The sequence below is a fragment of the Trichosurus vulpecula genome, chromosome 1, assembly GCF_011100635.1.
Source record: "Trichosurus vulpecula isolate mTriVul1 chromosome 1, mTriVul1.pri, whole genome shotgun sequence".
Taxonomy (NCBI): Eukaryota; Metazoa; Chordata; class Mammalia; order Diprotodontia; family Phalangeridae; genus Trichosurus; species Trichosurus vulpecula.
In genome coordinates, this window is record NC_050573.1 from 76459964 (window position 1) to 76479470 (window position 19507).

A 19507-nucleotide genomic window follows, 5' to 3' on the forward strand; every position below is an offset into this window, starting at 1 on the left:
AGATGGGATGGTGACCTTCAGTGCTTTTTGTTTCCTGACTGCAGGGCCTTGCCGGATCACCTGCCTGTAAGAGACAGCACCCCAGCTTCAATGATGGCCAGGAGCTCATCTGACCCTGGGCTCCTAGACTTGTTCATCATCTGAAGAGTGCTCCCCTTTCCTGGGGATGCTCCAACTCCACTCTAGGGATAGGGGGTCAAGGCTTCCTCTATCTGGTGACTGACTCTCTTTGGATAAATGGAAGCCCCTCAGTTTGCCTTCCTCATATGAATTACCCAAATACAATAAGGTCAAATGTTCTTTTTTACTGGTCTTGAGGTTAGGAACAAATAAAACAGGAAACAAAAAAAATATAATAGTGTCACTCATTTTTAAGCATTTTCCGATTTCTCCTAACAATCATGTGATGTACCTAATACAAGTATTATCATCCCTGTTTTACAGATGGAAAAATAGGCACAGAGAGGCCAAGTGACTCACCCAGGGTCACACAATTAATAAGTGCCAGGGCCAGGGCTAGAATTCAGGTCTGACGATACCAAGACCAGTGTCTCTTCCACAGTACACCTTTCTACCTCACATTAATGTGGTGTTTGAAGGCTCATTTACAGACAGGCAGGATGGTAGACTAAAAAGAATGCTGAATTTGGAGGCAGAGGACCAGGGTTCAAATTTGTTACTAACTAGCCTCTCTAAGCCATCCCCGAGCCTCTCTATGCCACTTGCAAAATTGAAGATGCTGAGCCAGACATCCTCTCAGGTCACTTCCAGCTCTAAATCTGTCCCCTTATTAATGATGGGGGTGGTGTAAAGAGCCCTGAATTTTATATCGGGAGGCCTGGGTTAAAGTCTTTTAGCTGCTATTTTTATGATCCATGTGACCTTGGGAAATGCCTTTCTCTCTGTGGACCTCAGCTTCTTCATCTATAAAACAGGTGGGTCAGACTTCACTAGGGGATTTCTAAATCAGATACCTTCTAGTTCTAAATCTTAGGATTCTGAGTGTGGCACAACTTCCACACACACAAAGGTGGGATGAGACTGAGCCAAATAAAGAGTCCTGGTGGGGGGCCCAGGAGGCAAACCCTCTGCTTTGCCTTCAAGCTGAGCTGAACCACAAGTGTGGCTTGACATCGTTGCTTAGGAAGACCAATTATATGGTTTTCCCCGGACTGGCCAGAGCAGGCTGGGTGCCCAGGGATTGAAGAATAGCCACTCATTGTTTCCATGGCACAGGCGGAGATTTCTCCCCACACAGCTCTTTGAGAGAAAGGAGGAGGAAGCTGTTCCTCCGGTGTTCCCAGCCAGTCTCTGCTTGTTCCTCTCTCTCTCTACCTGATCAGTTTTTCTCACCTGTAAAATGGGAATAAAGCTCTCTGTACAGTTGGGAGGGAAGTGCTTTCGAGATGCCTTGCAACCTGCCTCATCTCATTCTTTGTGTGCCCTAAAGAAGTAGGCGTGTGGTCTCAGGTGCCCTTTGGGGTGAAGAAAAAGGGACACGGCTGTGAGTGAAGAAGCTATAACTGAAGCTGTCCCAGCTCTCTTTGTGGTGGCAAAGGACTGGAAATTGCAGGGATGCCCATCACCTGGAGAATGGCTAAACAAGTTGTGGTATATGATCATGATGGAATACTACTGTACTATGAGAAACTCGATGAGCTCGATGTTCTTAGAAAAACATGGACAGACCTGCCCAAAATAATACAGAGAGATATGAGCAGAACCCAGAGAACACTGTATGTAATAATAGCAACATTGTTTCAATAATGACTTTGAGTGAATAAGTTATTTTGACTATTGTAAATACCCCAAATTAACTATAAAGGACATATGAAGAAAGACAGTATCTGCATCCAAAGAAAGAACTGAAAAATTGAAGTATACATGTATATATATATGCATACATATATACACACGTATGTATATGTGTATGTATATATGTGTGTATGTATGTCTATATGTATATATACATATATGTATACACACACACACACACACACACACACATATATATATACCTATTTATCTCTAATGGTGTCCCCTGTGCATAGCAGGTTGTGCCACTCGTCCCACTTATTTTCACCATTAGTGATTCATTCCTTTGGATTAAGCCTTGTCCTGACCATGCAATTCTCCATCCAAATGAAAATATCCCATAAGTCTCAAACACCCTATAAGCCCAGTGCTTCCCTTTCTGTAAATTCATGACTTAGATTATATTACCCCCAAAATCCCTTCCAGATCTAACATTCATTGAAACTGAGGCCCAGAAAGTGACTTGCCTAAGGTCACACAGCAAGCTCATGGATGAGATATGAGGAGATCCCAGGCAGCCTTACTCTTGGTCTTTTGCAAAGATCCAGATGTTAGAGGTAGGAGGAGCTTTATTTACAGAGGATTTGATTCCATTCAACAGCACCTTATTAAGTGCCTTCTGTGGCCGCTGAGGGTGGGGAAAAAGAACTCTGTTAACCTTAGAGTGTCACAGGCAGGTGAGTCAGGAGTATGGGAGCTGTAGCAGTACAAAGGTCAGTGAGAAGGGAGCTTAAAGGGGACGTGGGGATGGGAAGGACACAGACACAAATCACTTAAATGCACGATGGAACAAGACAGGAACAGTAACAGCTTACTTTCATAGAGAGCATTAATGTTTGCAAAGTACTCAGAAGTCCAGCCTCAGACAGTGCTGGCTGAGTGACCCCAGGAAAGTCACTTAACCTCAAAGGCGACTCTCTAAAACTCCAAAGACACAGAGAAGGCGCAATGTATTTTGGCAGAAGGAATTCCTAAAGAGGGAATCAAATGATGATGATGATTTAAAAAAAAACTGTAGGATTTATATAGTGTTCTAACATTTGCAAGGGGCAGCTAGGTGGTAGAGTGGATGGGCCTGGAGTTGGGAAGACTCATCTTCCTGAGTTCAAATCTGGCCTCAGACCTTTATTAGCTGTGTGACCCTGGGCAATTCACTTAACCTGTTTGTCTCAGTTTCTTTATCTGTAAGATGAGCTTGACAAGGAAATGGCAGACCACTCCAGCATCCCCAAATGGGGTCATGAAGGGTTGGACATGGCTGAGAAATGACTAAACAATAAAAAAATTGACATGTGCAAATGATATCCCATTCTATCTTCACAACAGCTACCTGGAAGGTAGGTACTATTATCATCTCCATCTTATAGATAATGAAACCAAGGCAGGAATAGGTCAAACGACTTGCCCAGGGTTACCACACTAGTAAATAAGGGTGAATTTGAACTCAGATCTTCTGACTCCAGGTCCAGAGCTCTATCTACTGTCCCCTTATATAAAATTACAGGTCTAATAAAAAAATAATAAAACGACCCTGTGAACTACTGCATATATTATTATTCATGTTTTACAGGTGAGGAAACGGAGGCTTAGCATGTTTGCATGACTTGTCCTGGATCACACACCTAGCAAATGCCCAAGGAAGGATTTGAACTCAGACCTTCCTGATTCCGAGTCCAGTACTCTGTCCTCTACACCAGGCTGCCCAAAAAGGGGGACAGAGGAAGGGAATAAGTACTTATACAATGCCTACTATGTGCTAGGCGCTGTGCAAAGTGCTCTATAAACATTAAGAGAAGCGCAAAGTACAAGGATTCTCTCTAAGAGAGAGGAAGAGGAAAGATCATTTCGTGGGATTTGGGTATGGGAATGGTGATGCCCTCGCCTCCTGGCCCCTACCCCAAACCGTACTTGTCACTCCAAGGCAGAGAACAGAAAATATACTGATAATCGGGCCACCAAAAGAACTAAGGGGATGGGATGCATGAGTGTGGAACCTGCTCAAGGTCCAGGGCCCTCAGCTGATTGCTCTTCTGGGCCCTTTCAGAATCACAGGGTAAGGGGGAAGGACCAACCCAGGACCTGGCTCCACTGAACAATGAAATGAAGCTGTTCCATGATATCACCAAAAGAGGAAGAGAAGACCTGAGTTCCAGTCCCATTTCTGATCCTTCCTGGCTACGTGACCTTGGCCAAGTTGCTTTACCTCTCAATTCTGTGGGCAGCTTTCTAAGATTAGAAATTGCAGAGAAGGCATGGTAGGGACATTGGCACAAGGCGTTTCTTCCCAGGGTGGGGGGCTTGCTGTAACATTGAAATCCCACGCTCAAATCTCTAGCCCTATTTGGAGCCAGGAGACTTTCAGATCTTGCCTCCACTTCTTAGGACCTGGAGCAAGTCCCTTCCCAGCCCTGGGCATGTTACCTTACCGGCAAAAGAAAGGAGTTAAGACTACCCAGCGTCCAGGGTCCCTCCCTTGAGCTCTAAATCACACAATGGCAAGGCATACAGGAAGCTCTTAATAAATGCTTGTTGATCGATTGAGCCTCTCAAGACTATGACTCTGCATAGGATTTATCAAATGAGAGGACCCTCAAGAAGAACCGTAAGAAGACATTTCCCCCTCACTTCTTTGTAAGGTTCGGATCCAAGGGGGAGGAGCATTGTGTCTAACGACATTAAGCTTATTCATTATGTTGGTTGGTTTTACTGATTTTTTTTCTCTTCTTTCTAAAAATATTCTCTATTGCAAGGGATAACTTGTAACAAAGTAGGGGAGGGGAAGGATACAAGGGAAAAATCTAGGTGATGCACAAACAAAAGATGAAAATAAAAATCCACTTTTAAAAATTCCATGCAGCCAAGAAGCAAAAATTACCAACCCTCTCCCCAAACTCTGATGGAGTTCTGGTTTCATAATCTGAACCCTCTGCTCCTTCTTCCTACGTCCCCATCCCCGGGTCATGACTTGGGTTTCCCAAAGACAGCTGGATTTCAGATCTTAAACTGCTATTGTAGGATCCTCCTCCTAGGCAGCCCGTGGGGTTAGGGGGCACCGGTTCATCACTGCTGACTTACCTGCTTAGCAGGATCCTGGAGGGGTACAAGGACCTTCTGCCTTCTTGGGTCCAGGCTTATCTTCTGCTTCTCTCTTTCTCTGCGTTAGTCTCCGGGTGGACCCACCCCACCACCCATTAATGTCTCCTCTTACTGCCTCAGAAGGCCTGATAAATATGGTTCTGGGCCTGTGGGAATTCCCTGTGGGTTTGTTCTGATGAACTTCTAGGGGAGGAGAGCCTCTAGGAAGCTGTGAGCTCTTAGTCTTTTTCCTCCAACGGCTCGGGCTTAACCCTTTGTCTTTCCTCTGCCTCCCTTCCTCCAGGACCAGCCCCAGAGCCAGAGAACTTTTAGGCCAAGTGTGAGGGAGCTAAGGCAGAGAGAGGTTTCTTCTGCTGTGGTCCCAGCTGCCTTGGCAAATGTCTTCTCTCTCTCTATTTGTTTCTCTAGCTGTCAGTGGGCTTCATTCAGGGCAAGTGTGGGTGAATGGGAAGGGTTATATGTACAGTACTGCTGCTGTGTCCACAAGGAGCCAGGCATTGACAGTTGTGCCCTGGACACTGAAGGGCCCTGTGAAAATCTATTTTCTTTATTAAGAGATAGGCATTTCCAAGAATCAAGAGACAGCCAAGTCCAGTTGACAAAAACACCCATTTGTTAAAGCTGATCCCTTATTTCCAGCAACAAGTACTAAGTATGGAGCCTGGTGTTGGGCTCTGGGGAAGGTGCAAGGTTTATATATAGGACATCATGCCTGCCCTCACAGGGCTTACGGTCCAGTGGATGGAAGGAGGTAGAATTTTAGACAGAAACACAATTAAATGTAATATACAACGTTACATGAAAAGTACCTTGTACAGTAAAAAATGAAGACTTGGAGGAATTCAGAGAGATTTGGGGAGACTTATACGAACTTTCTGGGTAGCTAGGTGACACAGTGGATAGAGTACCAGGCTTGGAGTCAGAAATACTCATCTTCCTGAGTTCAAATCTGGCCTCAGACACTTACTAGCTGTGTGACCCTGGGCAAGTCACTTCACCCTGTTTGCTTCAGTTTCCTTATCTACAAAATGAGTTGGAGAAGTAAATGTCAAAACCACTCCAGTATCTTTGTCAAGAAAACCCCAAATGGGGCCATGAAGATTTGGACATGACTGAAAAGTGACTGAACAACATATAAACTGATGCCAAATGAAGTAAGCAGGATAAGAAGAATATACACATCTACTACAATAATGCAAATGAAACTGACTCTCAAAAAAGGTAGTAATTCTGGAGGCAGAGCCAAGATGGAGGCAGCAGCTCAACTGAGCTCTCCCCTAAACCTCTCCAACACCTTTAAATAATGCCATAAAGCAATTCCTAAAGCAGCAGAACCCACAACAGGATGGGGTAAAATAATTTTCCAGCCAAAGACAACTTAGAAGGTCAGTAGGAAAGGTCTGTCATACCTGTATAAGAGTGGAGCAGAGTCCAGAACAGGCCATACCAGTACAGACCCAGCCCCAACAAACCAGGTGCAGGCCTTGGGAGCTACTGAATCAGCAGCAGCAGCAACTGGTCTGGAGCTCTCAGCCCACAGACAGTAAAGGAGTCAAACAACTAGTCAGAAGGAGATTACAGAGGTCTCTTTGCTGGCACTGAGGCAGGACTCTGTTGCAGATCCAGTCACAGTCCTGGGTGGCAGTCCCAGGGCAAGGAGGAGCACTAGAACACCAGATCTTGCAGTCACAGTAGAACAGGTACCTTCATCCCAGTTCCAGGGCAAAAAAGAGTGCTTGTGGTCACTCACAGACCAGAACACAGGCCAGGAGAATAGTAAATACACTTCTCCTTAGATCATACCATCTTGGAAGGACTGAAAACTTACAGGTCCCTAGAAGTATCTCTGAAAACAGCTACACAAAACTCCTGAAGCTTGGGACAGTGTGCCCACCTCCCTGGAAGCAGAGCCTTACTTTAACAAAGAGTTAAAAGTCAAGAAATAGGCTGGAAAACTGAGCAAACAACAGAAAAAAATTCTGACTATAGAAGGTTACTATGGTGACAAAACACACACTCAGAAGAAGATAACAAAGTCAAAGCTCCTATATCCAAAGCCTCCCAAAAAAAATATGCATTTGGCTCAGGTCATGGAAGAGCTCAAAATGGATTTTGAAAATCAACTGAGACAGGTAGAGGAAAAATTGGGAGGAGAAATGAGAGTGATGCAAGAAAATTATGAAAAATGAGTCAACAGCTTGCTGAAGGAGACACAAAAAATACTGAAGAAAATAACACCATAAGGAAAAGACTAGTCCAAATGGTAAAAGAGGTCCAAAAAGTCAACAAAGAGAAGAATGTCTTGAAAAGTAGAATTGGCCAAATGGTAGAAGAGGCACAAACATTCACTGAAGAAAAAACTCCTTAAAAAGCAGAATTGGCCAAATGGAAAAGGAGATACAAAAGCTCACTGAAGAAAATAATTTCTTAAAAATTAGAATTGGGCAAGTGGAAGCTAATGGCTCCATGAGACATCATGAAACAATAAAACAAAGTGAAAAGAATGAAAAATAAATAGGAGGAAATGTGAAATATCTCACTGGAAAAACAACTGACCTGGAAAATAGATTCAGGAGAGATAATTTAAAAATTATTGGACTCCCTGAAAGCCATTATCAAAACAAGAGCCTAGACATCATCTTTCAAGAAATAACAAGGAAAACCGCCCTGATATTCTAGAATTAGTGGTTAAAATAGAAATGGAAAGAATCCACCAATCACCTCCTGAAAGAGATCCCAAAAATTAGAAGCAAAACTCCCAGGAACATTATAGTCAAATTCCAAAGCTCTGAGGTCAAGGAGAAAATATTGCAAGTGGCCAGAAAGAAACAATTCAAGTATCATGGAGCCACAGTCAGAATAACACAAGATTTGGCAGCTTCTAGAGGGCTTGGAACATGATATTCTAGAGGGCAAAAGAGCTAGGATTACAACCAAGAATCACCTACCCAGCAAAACTGAGTATAATCCTTTAGGTGGAAAATGAATATTCAATGAGATAGAGGACTTTCAAGCATTCCTGATGAAAAGGCCAGAGCTGAATGGAAAATTTGACTTTCAAATACAAGACTCGAGAGAAGCATAAAATGGTAAATAGGAAAGGGAAATCATAAGGGACTTAATGTGGTTAAATTGGCTCAATTACCATCTTTTATTACAAAGAATAAAAAAGATACAGAAAAAAAGCATTTGTGGACACATCAATCAAATATGTTCGATATTCCACACCCATTATCCCTCATCTCTGGAAAAAAAAGGAATTTGGGTGCATCTTTTCAGCTCTTCTTGGTTCTTATAATTACAAAGTTCAGTTTAGGTTTTTTGTGCCTTCTATTTAGACTGTTGTGTTATATTGAATATTGCTTTCTTGGTTCTGTTTATATCACTCTGTATCAGTTCATATAACTTATCTTCATTATTTCCTATAGCACAGTAATATTCCATTACAATCATTTATAACTGTGGTCCGTTTAGCCATTCCCCAATCAACAGGCATCTACTTTGTCTTGAGCTCTTTGCTACCACAAAAGCTCCTCCTATATTGGCACATATGGGATCTTTCTTTCTGTTTTTGACCTCCTTGGCATGCATGATCAGATGTGCGATCTCTAGGTCAAAAAGTATGATATATTATTCACTTTTTTAAGGCATTATTCCAAATTGCTTTCTAGAATGGTTAGACCAGCATAGCTCGGTGGTACAGTGGATACAGCACTGGACCTGGAGTTAGGAGGACTTGAATTCAAATTTGGCCTCAGACACTTACTAGCTGTGTAACCCTGGTCAAGCCACTTAGCCCTGATTGCCTCTGAAAAAAATTTTTTAAGAACCTTTAAAAATCAGATTAGTTGAACCAATTCACAGCTCTCCCAACAGTGTTTAATGGGCCTATCTTTCCATAGACCTGCCAACACTGACTCCTTTCCATTTTTTTGTTTTCTTTGCCGGGTATGAGATAAAACCTCAAAGCCATTTTTATTTGTACTGTTCTCTTTAGTAACAATCTGCAGCGGTCTCTCATGTGGTTGTTAATAGCTTACGGTTCTTTGGAAAATCGCTTGAATCTAGTGGTATATGCCTCCTACCAGCTCGTGAGAGATGATTGTTAAGTTTTCAATGTGAGCCTTTATACCTCAAAAATTGGTGAATGCTACAAAACAAGACTTGATTTATTATTTTGTTAATTGTTCAGATTTAAGAAAATGATGGAGATGTTAAAAATATAGACTAAACTTTTTAAAAAAAACATGGGGAGGCTAGGTGGCACAGTGGATAGAGCACCAGGCCTGGAGTCAGGAAGATTCATCTTCCCAAGTTCAAATCTGGCCTCAGACACTTACTAGCTGTGTAAGCCTGGGTAAGTCACTTAACCCTGTTTGCCTCAGTTCCTCATTTGCAAAATGAGCTGGAGAAAGAAATAGCAAACCACTGGTATCTTTGCCAAGAAAACTCCAAATGGGGTCACAGAGAGTAACTGAAACAATTGAACAACAGCAAAAAACTTTAAAATGTGTCATGAAAACTTTTTTCTTCTGGAAAGCCAGTTGTTTAATGTTTACCAGAACGTCCCTGCTGTTGTTTTTACTTCCCTTCGTTTCTTTGTCTCAAGAGATGGTTTCAGAGCTATAACCAGGAATTCTCACACCTGGGGAAAATTCATTCAGGGCACTAAGTACGACCCCATGATGCTCTGCAGAGCTGAAACAGACTTCAGACAGAGGTCATGGAACTTGGAGGCCAGGGACCTTGAAAAGGGGGAAGATGGAGAAGAAAACCGTGAGCCATATACTGAACTTACTGTGGAAAGGGAGGGACTAAATGCACACACATAGATGCCAGAAACAAGGATCTTGAATGGGATGGAATGAGCTTTCAAGGAGAAGGGGTTGCTTAGTAACAGTAGCAGAGGCAGCCTCTGTAAGTGATTGGGGTGAGAGGGATAGGATGATGGCAATCTGCAGATCACCCTGACTTAGGTCTCTTCCTCACTCCAGTCCCTTCTCCCCTCAACTGTCAAGTTAATGCTCCTAAAGCACACATTACATATATATGTATATGTGTGTATGCATGTGTCCATGTATGCACACATATATACATATATGTATGTGTGTATACATATACATACACATATATACATATATGTGTGTGTACTTTAGGACTATTATATATCCTCCTAAAGCACCATATTACTCCCCTCTCCCTCTACTCCACTCCATTCAAAAAATTCTTGTGGCTCCCCATCACCTCCAGGATAAAATATAACAACCTCTGTTTGATGTTCAAAGCCTTTCATAACCTGGTTCCCTCCTAACTTTCTCTCTCTCTCTCCACTCCTCTCAGTACCCTGCCATACAGTGATATTGACCTCTTTGCTGTTCCTCCCACAAGATACTCCATCTCCCTCCTGGGCATTTTCCACCATTCCTGGACCTCTGTCCCTCCTCATCTATGCTTCCAACCCTCCCTGGCTTCCTTCAGGTCCCAGATAAAATCCAACATTCCACAGGGAATCTTTCCTGATCTCCCTTAGGGCTTTCCCTCTGTTATTCCCTTTAACTTGTCCTGAGTAGATCTTGTTTGTACATACAGCTATCCCTTCCACATAAGGTTTAAGGGCGTGGTGCCCCAGTGATTTGGAAAATCTGCGTATAACTTTTTGGCCCTCTCTTTGTACCAGAGAAGAAATCTGAATTTTTTCTTTTTCTTTTATGAGGTGTTTACAGTACCTTATTGTAAAATTTGGGCTGATATTGTACCATATTATACACATATTTTATGCATTTCTGAGTTTCTAAACTTTCTGTTTCATCTGTTGGCCTTCAGGTATTGTCTGTTGCTTCCGTAAAACTCCCCAAAAAATTCCCATTTAATTCTTATGTTGACTCACAATATATTGAAACCTTGACAGGGAAAGTCGCAATGTAGAAGGGATAATCATAGTGGTTTTTAAATTGTCTCCCACATTAGATATCACAGCTATTCGGGAGCAGGGACTGGTTTGGATTTGGGTTTTTTTTTTTTAAACCTTGATTTTGTAGGCAGCTAGGTGACACGGTGGATAGAGTGCTAGATCTGGAGGCAGGAAGACCTGAGCTCAAATTCCACCCCAGATACTTACTAGTTGTGTGACCCTGAGTAAGTCATTTTAACCTCTATTTGCTTCAGCTCCCTTTTCTATAAAATAAGGATACTAATAATAGCACCTACCTTTCAGGATTGTTGTGAGGATGAAATTGGATAAAATTTGTCAAGTACTTCACAAACTTTTAAGTGCTACAGAAATGCTAGTTATTATGAATTTTATGTGTGTGAATATGAGAAGAGGGAATTTGAAAAGGAGAGAACTAAGATGAAAGGGAGTTTGATAGTAACTGAGGAAGGTTCCAGAAGCTACAAAGGCCTGGGGAGGGCTAGGGTTGAGGAGAAGTTGCCTTTGCCCACCTCCTCTTTTCCCTATCCAGGGCCTACCTTAGGTTCAAAGCCCCATGGGAGAGCATTGGAAGGCAAACTCGTGACTGTAGTGGGAATGAAGTGGCCTCCCCAGGGAAGGAAATGGTGCCCCTCCAATATTGGCACCTGGGCAAAGCCCCAGCCACCCCGCCTTAGTTATGATTTTGTAGTGTTCAAAATTGAGGGATGCGGTGCTCTGCCTGGATATGACTGTGACTGTAAATAACAAAAGACACTAACAAAATTTATTTCTTGTAAGTATATTACAGAGACACAAACCACGCCAGGGAGGTCAGTCTGAGAGAGATTTCTAATGGGGGTGGGGAGGGATTGGGGGACAAGGGAAGTCTCATGGAGTAGATGGTATGGGAGATGGGCTTGAAGGGGTGGACAGTGGGCAAAGACAAGGAGGGGAGGACATTACAAGCACAGGAAATAGTTTGGAGGCCAGAAAGTGCTGGGTGTGTCTGGGGAAAGAAAACAGTTCAATCTGGCAGGAGCATAGAGGGAGTAGAAGGCAATAATATCATCCTCTGATGCAGGAGGTGCCAGATGGCCGAAGGCCATGAGCACCCGGCAAAAGAGCCACAGTTTAGTCCATAGACAAAGAGAGCAAGAACAGAACATCACCCAGTCTGCGCATAAGGAAGATTGTTTTGGCAACTTTATGAAGGATGGACCGAAGGGGGCGGGGGAGGGGAAGAGATAGGAGATATGGGATGACCTGATGGTTATTGTCCAAGTGCTGTTCCCTCTGCCTGCTTCCTCTCTTATTTCTACCTATTGAAAGCACAGGATAATGGGACTAGGGCTGGACTCAGACATCATCCAGGCTGCTCCCCTCCCCCTACAGATCAGAAAACAAACTGAGGCATAGCTGTTGAGGGAGAAAAGAAACCCAGGGATGTAGGAATCCCAAACCAAAGTTCCCAGGTCACCTGGAATGAATTCGCAGACCCAAGCATTCTTTAAGTCAAGGAGGCAAAGATTTATTACACTTTACAGCGGGCAAGAGTTCTTAGGGAATCTGCAACCATACAGGGCTACAGGGAAAGTTTAAGTACAAGAGTTAGAGGTAAAACCTGTCAATTAGGTGTTTTGGGGTGGGATTAGGGAGTGGTTAAGGGGTGGTCAGTTCTTAAAGGAATATGCACTTTTTGTATCTACTGCACAGGTATCTTACCCAGAGTTCACCGGGAAATAGCCCAAGGGGGGGCTACCTGTGGGTGTGGTTTTGACTGTGAAACGTCACTAAGTCAACCAAAGTTCAGGGCTGACTGGGAATATCCAGGTGGATTCCATCACATGTCTTGTTAGACAAGATAAACATAAGGGAGTATACATTTGACTATGTCTAGGATACATATCAGTAAGGCCGGTAGGCAGTAAATATTGTTATGTCCCAGTGCATAGCCAATTAGCAACACACAAGGATAAGGAGTCTAAACTAATGAATTCTATATGTATAGCTGGCCACAGTATCAGGAGGAGAGATAAGTGTTTTGCTAAGGCATGCTGCCCTTGAACTGAAAAGAGACTGCTGGGCCAGTGCTTCGAAGCTAGGGAGAGATGTGATTTCAGAACTGGAGTTCAGGTACAGGCACCCAAGCAGAGGCTAAGGGGAAATGTGATGTTAGAATTAGGGTCCAAGCACAAGCACCCCATCAGTAGCAACATTTAGTGGCTTGCCCAAGGTCACACGGATAGCAAGCATCTAGGCAGGTGATGATGGGAATTTACCCCAGATGAAGGCAGTAGGAGTAGAGAGTAATGGGTTAATTTGAGGGTGTCATTGACAGGACTAAAACTTGACTGAGTTTGAGAGGGGAAAGGGAGAGGCAAGAGGATCCAGATAATGGCAAGGCTCTTGATAGACTCGAGTGCCCACAGAGAGAGAACCACAACAAGGAGGAAACAGACAATTGCCATTTTGGGGGGACATTTTTTACTCCAAACTCCAGCATGCTGATCAGAGGGGCATAGAGTACTAAGGATGCTCATGAAGTTTGAGTAGCAAAACTGCACTAATCTGGAAGGATGCCAAGTTTCCTGATGATGAGATTCCTTGGGGCCATGGTGGAGTTGGGTAAAAAGGGTGGACCTGGTGAGATGTGAAGAGATGGCTGTTCCGGGAGATCTCTTTGAATGAAGACCTAGGAAAGACTTCTTTACTCTTCACTCCAGCCCTCCAAACATAGGGGGAGAGAGTACTAAGAGTACTCATGAGGTATAAGCACCAAAGATAACTAGCTTTTATATGTGTGTATACAGATACACATATATACACATACATGTACATGTTTGTATGTGCACATATATACATATATGTATACATATGCATATATAAATATGGAAACTTTTTCTAGAAAACCTCTTTAACATGGAAGCTTTGGAAAAAGTTCTTCAGTAGGATTCCAGCACATTCATCTCCCACTCAGAGGGGCAAAGGGTACTGGGAGTACCAATGCTGATGCAGATTCCCAGAATGATGAGATCATCAATGGGAGATTTATGGAAAGATATATAAACAAGAATTGAAAAATATGAGAAGCCATGGATTATCTGTGACCTGTATCACTAGAGGTAGTGCCACAGCAGTGAGATCACAGATTCATTAAAATATGGCTATCATTTTTTTTGAAAATATATATATTGGCTTAAAGATCAAAGAGTATGTTGAATGTGTGTTGAATACATGACAAATAGATATGAAATATTTAAACATATGGAGAACATATAACTACATATTATATATATACACATATATAGCATTAAAACATATGCATAAAATATCATTTGATACACAGGCCTAATAAATGATATATTATGCCAGTATAATAAATGCTCCAGGGTAATAATTCATTTATTATGCTGATCGATTATTTCATTTATTATGATGCTATAATACATAATTTATTAAATCTGTGTAATGTTTCATTTATCACACCAGAGCAATAAGAAACATATTTCACCAGAGAGATAAGTAAAATATTATAAAATGGAATAGTATACCCATAAGTAATTTTTTTGTTATTGTTATTGTTCAGTTGTGTCTGACTCTTTGTGACCCCATTTGGGGTTTTCTTGGAAAACATACTAGAACAGTTTGCCATTTCCTTCTCCAGTTCATTTTACAGATGAAGAAACTGAGGCAAACAGGGTTAAGTGGCATACCCACGATCACACAGCTAATAATAAGTGTCTGAGGCCGGATTTGAGCTCAGAGAGATGTCTTCCTGATTCCAGGCACATCACTCTATCCACTTCATCACCTAGTTGCCCAGTAAATTATTACACCAGTGTAATAAATGATACATTACTCTCTGACTCACAGTACCCAAAGCCTCTCTAATTAGAGGGCTAGAGTACAGAGTAAAGAAGTCTTTTCAAAGTCTCCTTTCAAAGAGGTCTCCCAAAACAGCCATCTTTCCATATCCCACCAGGTCCACTCCTTTTATTTGACTCCATCATATCCCAAAGATTCATCATTAGCAAGAACTTTCATCCTTTCAGATTACTGCAACTTTGGTACTTAGGCCTCAGAAGTACCCTCAGTACCCACTGCCCCTAGCACTGGAATGCTGGAGTGGAGAGTAAAACCTCTTTCTAAAACTTCCTTTTGAAGAGGGCTCCCAGATCAGCCTTCTCTTCATAGATATTGCTTACATACATCATTGCCCTTGTCACAGATTACCCATAATAAATGACATATCCCACATCGTGCTACTTCATTTATTACACATTTGAAATATGTCTTTTATTGCATGTCCATCATTTGTTATATGTTGTATATGCCAAATAGGTTATATAAATGCCACAATACTGCACATGATATATGTTATATGCTTATTATATCACACAGCTGTGTGTATGTTTGCACATATATATGCATATGATTATATCTATATATTCATGTGTGTATATACACACATATTATACATGTATTTTATGTGTTCATATATTTGTGTGTATATGTAGACATAAATTTATGTGTGCGCGTATATTGATATGTGCATACATACATGTACTTACGTGTACATACCTGTCTGTTTATATATACATTTTATACATACATATATACACTTTATATACATATATGCACATTTAAACATACATATGTTTACATGTATATATTATCTATGTGCATATATATTTATATATGTCAGAATTGGTAGTCACACCTCATGAGCAGGCTCAATTCATTCTGGCCTTGTGATTGGGCTGAACACTTTCAGAGAGGAAGAGGTTAGGGCTGGAGTCCAGCTCTGTTGTATACCCAGTCTTGGGGAAAATACAAAACTAGCTCACAATTCCCTAGTTGGAATTAGAGTTTGGGTGCTCCCTCCTACCATCACCCATTTCTCTCCCAACACTCCACTCCACCACCTTCTGTGTCTGGACGTAGAAATGCCTGTCATTGTTTATCCCACTCTGGTGAGCAATGGAGGACAGGCGGGGGTGTGCGGGAGCCAGCTCCTACTAGCTTGAAAGAGCTAATTGTCAGATTTTCTATGTTACCATTTACACCTCAGAAACTGGCAAACAATACAAATCAGAGCTTAATTTATAGTTTTGCTGCTTGTCTAGACTTGTGAAAGTGATAGATAAAATAATAATCCAGATTAAACTTAAAAGTGTGACATATGTATGTTTTCCCCCTAGAGAACCAGTTGTTAAACATTTACCAGAACACCTCCGGGTATAGTAGGAAGAATTTTGGATTTAAAGTCAGTGGGTCTAAGTTGAAATCCTGGCTTTGTGTGACCTTCTGTTGCCTGCATGATGTTGGTCAAATCACTTAACCTCCATGGGCCTCAGTTCCCCATGTGTAAAATGAAAATTGGATTAGATGGCCCCTGGGGTCTCCTCCAGATCTTTATGAGCCTGTGAATCTCTCTAGACCTCAGTTCTTTGACATTTTGGAATAGATGACTTCTGAGGCATTCCAGATTTAAACCTACACATCCTTTTGTGAGGAGTTTTTAAATTTCTTATAATTGGAATTGTCTATTTTCTTTCCTGTACTCTCCTCTGTCCCCTAATGGGTTAATTTTCTCCTCCAGTCACAGTTATGAAGGCCCCTCATCTCACTAATTCTTGTGTTACCCTTTACATTCAGGTCACTTATCCGCTTTAAACTTATTGTCGTATATGGTGTAAGCTATTCATCTAAACCTAATTTAGAATGACAGCTTACACCATAAACTGCTAAACTGCTTTCCTGTTTTCCCAGCAAAAGGATTCCAATCTTAAAGGGAGTTGACCTCAGCAGCGGGAAGTGGGAATTGTAGATCTTTCCTGGAGTAGCTAAGTGCAGCTAGGGAGTTTGGATACATTGGAAACTTTCATTTTCTGTACCATTTGTACTCTATAACATGACTACAGTGGAGTTCTTTGGGTCTACACCTAAAAAGAAGGAAGGAAATGAGAACCTCAATGAGAAAGGGAGCCACCAAATAACTTGGATGGTGCTCTAAAAGTTGGAGACCATGGGTCAGAGGGGTCTGACAAGTCACTTAAACTTTAGGACTCCGGATGCCTCTCTACAAATGGGAGTTGCCAACCTCTCACTCTCCTCTTACAATCCAGCTTCTGACTTTATCATTCCACCAAAACTGCTCTCTCCAAAGTCACCTATGGTCTCTTAGTTGCCAAATACAAAAGCCTTTTCTCAATCCTCATTCTCCCTGACCTCTCTGCAGCCTTTGACACTGTGGATCATTCTCTCCTCCTTGACAACCTCTTCTCCCTAGGTTTTTGGGACACTATTCCCTCCCGGTTCTCCTCCTACCTATTTGACCACTCCATCTCTGTTTCCTTGGCTGGTTCTTCTTCCAGATTGTGGCCTTCTAACCATAGGTGTCCCTCAAGGTTCTGTCCTTTTCTCTTCTCCCTCTAGACTACCTCACTTGGTGATCTCATCAGCTCCCACGGATTTAATTACCATCTCTAGGCTGATAATTCTGAAGTCAAATTCTCATAAAAAAATTTCTTGCCTCAGGCTTTCCACAGACCCCCAATCTTGCATCTCCAACTGCTTTCAGACATCACAAACTGGATGTCCAGTAGACATCTTAATCTCAGTGTGTCCCAAACAGAAGTCTCATTATCTTTCTCCCTACACACACACACACACACACACACACACACACACACACACACACACCACATACCTCCTACTTTCCCTATCACTGTAGAGGCCAACAGCATCCTCCTAGTCCCTCGGGATCACAACCTAGAACCCATCCTGGATTCCTCACTATGTCTCATCTGCCATATCTAAGCTGTTGCCAAGGCTGGTCAGTTTCACCTTTGTACCATCTCTCATACACACCCCCTTCTCTCCTCTAATACTGCCATCATCCTGGTGCAAGTTCTTATCACCTCACTTCTTGGTTACTTCAATAGCCCACAGGTGGGTCTGTCTGCCTTAAGTCTTTCCCCATTCCAGTCCATCCTCTATTCACTAAAGTGGTTTTCCTAAAACACAGGTGCCATCATGTCACCCAACAAACTCCATTGGCTCTCCAATGCATCCTGGAGGAAATACAAAATGCTCTGTTTGGCATTCAAAGCCCTTCCTACCTTTCCCATCTTCTTACGCCTTATTCCACAAGTGCTCTTCAATCTGATGATGCTGCTCTATGAACAAGACACTCCATCCCTCAGCTCTGGGTACTCTCTCTCTCTCTCCCCGGCTGTCCCCTGTGCCTGGACTGCTCTCCACTCTCATCTCTGCCTCCTGGCTCCCTTGCCTTCCTGCAAGTCCCAGATAAAATCTCACCTTAGAAGAAGTCTTTCCCAATCCCTCCTAATTCTAGTTTCTTCTCTCTGCTGATTATTTCCTACTTACCCAGTATATGGCTTATTTGTACATAAGCAGGTTTTGTTTTGTTTTTGCATATCTCCCCTGTTAGATTGTGAGCTCCTTGAGGGCAGGACCTATCTTTTTTTCTGCTCTAACTGTAAGGTTTATTAATAGCACTCAAACCATTGATAGAAAATTCACCAAAATGATAAACAAAGGCCTGTCTTTGTATCTCCAGGCGTAGCACAGTGCATAACACATAGTAGGTGCTTAATAAATGCTTACTGACTGATTGACTACGATTTGTAAGGTGTTGACTTGCTTTGGAAGAGGGAGTTTATCACCTGGGAATTCCCTATACCAAATAAATCACATAGATCTAGGCCCTATCCCTTATGAAATAATTTAATGGTGATCTTTATATTTTTAACCTTTTAAGTAAAAAGGATGAGACAGAACCTGGGACAAAGCACTAAGAATCTGAGAGCCATTGGAAACCCGTGCAGGTGTGTAACTACTAGAACACAGAGATAGACAGTGGCCTTAAGCAGAAAGCCTAGGAGACCAAAATATGGTCCTATTGCTGGTTCAGGCATTCAGGCACACCGTTCTAGGTTCATAGATATATGGGAAGGACAGAAGGGGACCAAGAAATTAGAACTATAGCAGCTTGAGCTTAGAATGCCACCTGGTGGCTAATGCAGAGATTGCACTCTGAGAAGCTATGTTAGAACTAACCTGCCTCACTTCCATTCTTTGTGCCCACATAAGTTTGACATCTCTGTGAAGAGGAGAAATCCTGCACTTTGCCAATGTGGACAGGGAAGTTTTAGATCTTAAGGCTAGATCTACACTCCAAAGAGTTCAAAGGGAAAGGAAAAGGGCCCATCTGTACAAAAGCATTTACAGCAGCTCTTTTTTGTCAAATGGCAAAAATCTGGAACCCTTATAAAAGGAGGCTCATCAGTTGGGGAGTGGCTGAACAAAGTGGTATATGGATATGATGGAACTTGATAAATGCCCAATTATTGCCAGTAAAACTGACAATATAAGTGAAATGAGTGAATACTTACAAAAATATAAATGCCCAGATTACAGAAGAGGAAATAGGATACTTAAATAACCCTTTCTTAGAAAAAGAAATTGAATAAGCCATAAATGAGCTCCCTAGGAAAAAATATCTTCAATAAGATGAATATGCAAGTGAATTCTACCAAATATTTAAAGAACAATTAATTCAAATGCTATGGAAACCATTTGGAAAAAATTACCAAATTCCTCCTATGACACAAATGTGGTTTTGATACCTAAACCACAGAAAGCAAGAAAAGAGAAAGA